The sequence below is a fragment of the Marmota marmota genome, unplaced genomic scaffold (genome assembly GCF_001458135.2).
Source record: "Marmota marmota marmota unplaced genomic scaffold, marMar, whole genome shotgun sequence".
NCBI classification, from domain to species: Eukaryota; Metazoa; Chordata; class Mammalia; order Rodentia; family Sciuridae; genus Marmota; species Marmota marmota.
The window spans coordinates 26,110,890-26,119,226 of record NW_026000153.1 but is presented as its reverse complement, the minus strand read 5'-3'; positions in this window follow the sequence as shown (position 1 = coordinate 26,119,226).

Genomic DNA, 8,337 nt, shown 5'->3' with positions numbered 1-8,337 from the left:
TACTAGGAAAAAAATTAGGTCACTCGGGGATTGTCCCCATTGAAGAGAATTTTTGAGATCCAGCTGCACCTTTTTTTTTTTTGCTTTCCAGACACCCTGAGATTAGCAGCTATGCCCTACCACATGCTGCACAAAATGAAGTGTTGCCTCATCAAAGACTCAAAAGCAATGGATCCAGCAGACCAAAGACTGAAATGTCTGAAACTGTGGAACAAAAGAAACATTTCATCTTTTTAAGTTAATTTAACTCAGGCATTTGTTACAGTGGCAGAAAGTGAATACAGCTTCTCTATTCAGACATAAATGATTGAATCCTTGACCACTGACCATCTCTAGCTCCTTTCCCTTCCTAAGATGTTGATGGTGGGGCCAAAAGCCCACAAGGTTTTTTTCCAAGAGCAACAAGTCCCTGTCCTCCTAGAATCTTCTCATTAACATACACTCAGTATGGTTGAAAGGGTCTGATTACAAATAATAGAAAATATTCCCTCTCATTCTTATCTACTTAAAGAACTCCAAGGGTTTAGAAGCCTGTTCCAGGAACCAGGGGCAAGCATGGAAGATTTATTTCTTATGATTTCACGACCCCTAATAGCATTTTTCCCTTCCCCTTAGCAGGAGCCCCATCATTTGTATTTTCACTGAACCCTAGAACTTAGGTATCATATGTCACCTGCAGAAATTACCTTGTGAAGTCCCAACAACTAAGGAGGCTAAGGCAAAAGGATCACCAATTAAAGGCCATCTAGACTAGGTAGTGAGACTCTGTCTCAAAATTAAAAGGAGTCAGGCATGGTGGCACACACCTGTAATCCTAGTAGCTTGGGAGGCTAAGGCAGGAGGATCATGAGTTCAAAGCCAGCCTCAGCAACTTAGCAAGGCCCTAAGAAAGTCAGTGAGACCCTGTCTCTAAATAAAATACCAAAAAAAAGGGCTGGAGATGTGACTCAGTGGTTAACCTCCTGGGTACCTATATATACATACACACACACACACACACACACACACACACACGACTGACTAGGAATATAACTCAGTGGTGGAATACCCCAGGTTCAATCCCAGTGCAACACAAACAACAACAAAAATTGCCTTGTGACTTTGGTCAGTCACAAGGAAGAAATCTCAGCCTTCCTAAGAATACACCACAACCTTCGGATTATGCCAACCTTAATTTATATCATCCTAACTGGAAAGTGAATCCTGTCTCAAAGCCAATTGAAACCGAAGCTCCTTTAGGGCATTCCTGCCTCTAACCTCTGAGGTCCCTGGCAAGTTCTGGTGGCAGCAATGCCACCACCTTTGCCTCGTCCTCTCCTGCTTGTGGTCTTTTCTGTCTGTTCTGATTAATAAAACCACAGGCGAGAAAGAGAAGGCAGGAGGGGAGACTGGAGGGGAAGCTGGCTAGAGAAGGAAAGGGCTTTGCAGATAGCGATTCAGAAAGCATCTGAAATTCTCCCTTTCAGAGCCAGAGTTCCAGTTCAGCTGATGTTGGCAACCTCCCAAAGTGAGTCATGACAAAACTATTCCATAAGAAACTCTCAGGTGTTTGTTAATGACATTTTCATATGGATGTTTGGGGGCTACTTTGATGACTTTGGGGTTGTTAAACTTGATTTCTTCCAGAACTCCACTGCACTGAATTCCTTGCATTTCTCATTAAATTCAATCTATGGAGCCAAATATAAGTGGGCAGAATTAGTGGACCAGAGCTTGGGTGGCAGCTACCTGTCTGGCTGTATTTGGTTTCACTATCCTTCATAGATGAAAAGCTGATTCCGCTATGAAAGACAGTCAGGGAGAGAGGAAGAAAGGGAGGGAGGGAGAAAGAAGGAAGGAAAGAGAGAAGGAAGGGAGGGAGGAAGGAAAGAAAAAGGAAGGAAGACAGCTATGCGGGCAGGCAGACTTCCAACATGATACTGTCACCATTTAAATCAGTACAAGGGTGATCCATCAAAGGACCTCCGGGAGTTTGTGACCCCCAAATGTGTTCGTATGATTTCTTATGTATGCAAAGAAGCAATTTATTCTAGAAACAAATATTGCTTAGATACCCACAATGTGCCAGGCCCTGGGCTGTGCATTTTCCACATGGAATATAAAGGGGGGACCCTAAGAAATTTCAATCAATGCAGCTGCAAAGAAAGTCAGGGACAGGAAACTATTAGAACTTCCATAGCTGAGTTGTCCTAAGGACTGTCCTGAGTCCTAAGCTTCTTCAAGAGGACTCTTATTTGCTACCCTATAGCCCTGGGGAAATTTGAGAAGCTCTCTCCGGGCTGTTTCCCCCTCAGTAAAGGGGAGATATTAACACATTGTAGGAATATCTGTGAAAATTTAATGAGATATATTTCCAAAATCCCCAGCCCAAGGTCAGGACCAACAGGGGCCTAATAAATGGTAGCCTCTGGTCCTGTCGGTGGAGCTGCTTTCCTGATTAGCCAATCCCTTAACCCTCTATTCATGCTCCTGCTCTTTGCAATTTCCAGCAGTTTGAGCAGCATGACCTTCCAGCCCAAAGACAAGATGTGATAGCCTCTGCTATCCTGATCTGTGGTCCCAGTTTAATGTATTATCAGTGCAGTCAGCCCCTTGGCCAATGTTAATAATTCAATCCACACCCCTGCTATGCTCCACAACTGCAAGGGCTCACATATTTCTCTGTCCTCTCAGGCCTGTGAATCCATTGTATCAGCCAGCAGGGGACACTGCACTTAGATGGTCAGCAATTAGCCATCCCCCTTCCCAAGTCATTCCCCCTGACATCTGCAGTCCTGTGGAGTGCCCCCCTCCTGAATGCAAGGCCCTCGGCTCTTGGGAAATCCTGCAGCAACTTGCCAGAGCCCTTGCCTGGCTCTGGCTGTTCTGGGCAGGTACACTTTGTGTACCCCAGCTTGGAAGTCATTTTTATGCAAATGGGGCAGAAGAAAAGCTGTAAGGAATAGATCAAACCTTGTCTCTTGTTAGCGAAGAGTTTCACAAATATTTCCTTTAAACCAGGCTGCTGGCCAAGAATGGGCAGAGAGACCTCCCTCTGTCAAAAACCCTGGTTCTCCCCATGGGTGCCCCAATCCCAGAATCAGCATGTCATCTGGAAACTTGTTGGAAATTCAGATTCCTGGGTTCTATCCAGCCCTCCTGAACTGAAAACCGTCGTGCATGAACCACTCCTCTCAGGATGCTGATGTTTGAGGTTCTTAGTCAAGGTCAAGGTGAGGTCTGTGGTTCTGATAGGTCTTCTTCCCTTCTTAGCTGGCAACACCCTCATCTCCTTTCAGGGTTGGTTCAGCTTGGTCTGGTTTTGTGGTTGTGTTTTGTTTCGTTTTTGAGATTTGAAGTTTCCCAGATCTCTTCATCCTCCTCCTGATACCCTAGGGAAATCAATCTCTCCCTCTTTGAGACTCTATAACATCTTTTCAGTTCCACATTGTGGCCCTCTTCACACTTAGAAAATAGCACCAGGAACTGGGCACTCACTGAAAACAATGCAGGAGGCAATTCATGCAGTCCTCACCACACCCCAGGCGAGCAACTCTGTGTAGACTCATTTCACACATGAAAACCTAGAAGCCTTAACAGGTCTGATTGCCCAGGCAGAACCAGCCAATAAACAGAAAGTGGTGGAGCAAGACTCAAGTCTGCTATTTTTTGCATATGATCTTCCAGGGCAGGAGCCCGTCTTATTCTTGCAGTGTGTATTTCCAGTGCCACAACACACCCAGCATGAATGTCAACAGGGTTTGGATCACATCCCACACTCAATATACAGAAAATCCACAAAAACTCTATTGGCTTCTTCATTGAGAATAATTCTTATCAATCACTGGCTATTCCTAGTCTTACCACATACAAGGTCTTGGCTCCTTTTATCCCCAGCACTGCCTGGCACCCTAGTCTGGCTGGCCTCCTCATTCTCTCTCCAGCTCATTATTTTCTTTGTACCAAACACGTGCATGTATATGCATACTCTTAAGGCACATGTACACTCATGTGAGTGTGCACACATACCCACCTTCATATACTTTACTCCTCCAGGAGGTAAAGTGTCTTATAAGCCCTCCTCAGATCGCCTGCTTCCCATTCTTCCAAACTGAGCTCACTGCTTCCTTTCAATGAATAACTGTTCCTGTTAGCCAAGAGTTAGCCATACATTAGTTAATGAATAATGAACAAAAGAGGTATCCTCAGAACCAGGTCTCTTGATTACATCCTCAGTGCTTCCTCCTTTCCTACCTGGTGCAGGACAGACTGTATCTGTCAGTCTCAGGCATGCTAGCCCACCTGCAAAGATTTAATTGGTATCACATCACTTTTTAGGATGCTGCCACATAGCATTATAAATGATCAGTTCTACCCACTCTATTCATGCATCAGTCATCCACCCATCCATGCTACAACCCTTGAGTGCTTTCTGCATTTCACCTCAGATTTTGAACCATGGAACATCTTCTCTTCAGACATGGTGATATTAATCAGTCAACTGAATCAAATTGAATTATTTTTGCTATAAAATCTTTCCGAATCTGTCTTTGTAAGTGGATAAAATCAATTTTAATTCAATTAGTTGGAGTTAGCATTTTGTATAATCCCGTGTAAACTTTATATATAAGTTTTAGCCAGGCATTTCGGCCAATAAGGAATGTCCACACAGAGACACATCAAGTCACAGTCTTTTCCCAAGTTCTTGCTGTGGTCAACTATTTTCTTCTTTACCCTTTTGGATACTGGAGAACTTTATTTCTTTTTCTTTTCCTATGTTTAATGTTTCTTGAAATAGGCTTACAAAATCCTTCTGAACTTACTTAATGTGGTAGTCCTGATTTAATAATTGCTTTGTTCCCATAATTGCATAATTATCACTTGAGAGCAGTTGGGTCTCTCCAGTCTGCATTCCGTATTTTTCTCTTCTATTCCTTGTTCCAACATTCTGGGCTGTGTTGGATCCCTAAGCTTGTGTTCCGTCTTGCCTCTTACCTTACTTTCAGCAGCATGGGACAGAGATAAGGAGCAGAAAGCCTGAAGACCGACTGCCTCATGCCAAACTTGTTCCACCACAGAATAGCTGGCTGATCGTGTTCAAGTTACTTAACCTCTCTGGGCCTGCTCTTTTCCCAAGCTGTGGCGATAATTCTGTATTTCGGTATATAAATGACAGCGTTCTCATAACTAGCTACAGGTTTTTTCAGGACAGGTCTTAGTTCTACAAAAGTACTCAAATGCCTGATAAGAAGAGCAAACAAAGTCACCTGCCACACTCACTGCTAGCTGCGTTTCTTCCCAGAGCCACCCTGCTCTAGGGTGAGTAGGGGTGTCTCCCAATCAAAAAGGGACATGTCCCCAACAGAAACATCCAGACACTCTGTTCTATTCTCTCCAAAACAAAGTGCCTCTTTGCTCACCAGAAGAAAGGGACAGACTCACCACCTAAAATCTGCCACCTCCTCTGCCTAAGAGCAAAGCCTCAGCACTTCTCAGCTGCTTTATGCCCATGACAGTAGGGGTACATTTGCATCCATATTCTTTTATTTTTACATTTTTTTTTGTATCTACCTCACTTTAATTCAGAAAGGAATTAAGTAGACACACATAAATAGACACATACAGTTGCTAGTTGACACTGTTTGTACCAATTTCCTTAATAAACTCAATAAAATGCATTAAAATGAGGTGGGAAGAGTAAGACCATAGAATAGAGCAAGGAGCTGAATAATTAACAATCCACAAATTTGTGGTTCTCATTTCCCAACACATCTGGTGGCTCGTTTGGCAAGGGAAGAGAAACAATCTGTTATAGGATTCCAGGATCTAAGATGAAAAATAGGACTGAAATCGACACTTGAACCTGGGAGAATTTCTTCTTTGGGTCCTTATGAAAGGCTGCAAAATAACGGATGCCTCTAGCCTGTGTTCATGTATTTCATTACAGATTTATTGATTTATAGTTTAATTTTCTTATCTGAAAATATTAAAATTAGAATAATAACACAAGGGGATTTTCTTTCCTCTGGTCTCTGCATAATCCTCTATATCTCTCTTTATATAATAAAAGGTTTTAACCTGAAAGTAAAGTTTTCAAATGAACTTCCTGAGCCATATTTTTTTCATGTTGTGATTTCTTTCGGCATTTCCATTAAATTGTCCACATTCAAGCCTAGACCTTAAATGTGTTGGCTTGTGATTAGAAGGTTTGCAGGATTGATGTTGTATAAGCAAGAGGTTCTTTTATTTCCAGTGCATGTGGGCATTTTTCCTCATACATTTTTTTTTCAGTAAAATACATTGCGAAAAGAAAATAATAGAAACAAAGAGATAAAATATGCACTCTAAGGGTCTGAATATTCAATTTGGATCTGTGCATATTTTGATCTTTATTTAAGTGGATTCTTTCAGAACACTGCTATTTCCAAAACATCAGTGCCTTCCCTTCTCTCAAATTCCCTCTCTCATTTCCTTTGGATTAACTCAACCCAAGTATTGTGAAATATATGCACAATCAACGTGTGGAGTGGGTTTTGTTGCTCACAGCAGGCTACAGAAAACAGTGAATAATTTAAGGAATTCATTATTTAAGGATTATTAGTAGATACCCTTTAGAATCATTTTCTTTTACTTTTCATTGCTTAAATCCATTAATTTTTTTTAGTCTCTAGAGTTAAGTAGGTTTAGCATGATATTTATTAAGGGGGAAAAAACACTCTAATATTTTTTTAAGGTTATGTCTGACTAACAGCCTGCTGGTAAAGATCTGCAGACCCACAAGAACCATCAGCCACCGACACACACAAGTTCCACCACAGCTTCTTCCTACCATCAGACTTCCCATCCTCATGGTGTGGGAAAGGATATTTCTGTTGAACAAGCGATTAAGTATTTCTGAGTGAAACATTTTTGAAAACATAAGCATGATGTTTTCCTTTTGGGGGGCCTTCTTTCCAGAATTTCAGTGGTCCAGCAGCGACACCCAGTGGCTACAGACACTTTCAGGCTAAAGAATCTGTTCTTTGGTAAATGATAGAAATTGTACCACCACAGGGCATCCTTGGGCATCCGGTGATGGGAAAGATGGCATGCAAAGGAAAGTAGCCAATGCAGGATGGACAGCAATATGCAGAATGGTAAAGGGCAATTCTGCCCTGATGTCAACACGTTGTTGGCCACACCTGGGTTTTCATGAAACAAAAGGGCTTCCCAAGTACCACATGGTTGATAACATAGGTGAAAAGTACTAGTGCTATGATAAGCGCTATCCCCAATGCTAACTACCCCAGCAAGATCCACAGGGCCCAGGACGCAGAGACCCTGGCTTGTGAACTGGAGAGCAAATCATGCAGGAGAAAGTTTGTTCATGCTGAACCAGACCTCAGAGATGACCAAGGCACTCTTTCATTTTGCAAATGCAACCAAGGCAAAGGGAGCTTGCACAACAAACACAGAACTACAGCCAGCAACTTTGTAGCTTAGTCAGAAATGTAGGTGGCTCACTTCCTGGGCCATGATTTTTTTCTGTGATGTCAAAACCTATGATCACCACCTTGAGGGACTGTATACGGAAAAAAGTAAGAATATGTTTTTTTATCTCTATAGGATTTTAAACTGTTATAATACTGAAATTCTTAATGATGAGAGTACAATTCCATGTATTAAATGAGCTATAGATAAAATCATGAGCCAGAGATAGTGTGTTTGTATACTAAAATAAAGGTGGAGGTTGTTTGACATGGAGCAAATCTAGAGACACTCTGGAAAGTTGCAAATACTAGTGCATTTTTCAATGATGATCTGCTTTTTCCTACAAGAAGATCAGACTCTGGACTCTAAGCTTGGTACAAGGAACTTGGAGCTGTTTTACCACCATTAGGACACTCACATCCACCACACCTCCCCTTCGTGCCCAAAAGATGTTCTGTCTTCTACTCAGTTAAAAGCAAAGCACTGAAATGGAGGAGCCATCAAACCTAGACCAAAATAACCAAGTAACTTGGGTGTGGATATGAATTCTATTGCCTACTAGTCGTATAAGTTTTGATTAACTTCCTTAAACATTCTGAAACCAGCTTCCTAACATATTTGCAAACAATAATACAGCTTACCTCAGAGAGTAATTGCTGAAGCTAATGATATGAGTGAGCTGAAAGTGCCCAGCATTTAATTATTTGTTTGCTGACATTTTATTATGAAAGATTTCAACTATATAGGAAAGTTGAAAGTGTTTCCTGGGATTACAGGCGTGCTCCACCACACCCAGCTAAATGCACTTCAAAGATGAAGATCTCAGTTAATTTCTACATGTCACTAACCAGAGTTCAAAATTTGCTCAGGTTCCTATTGTTTTTAATT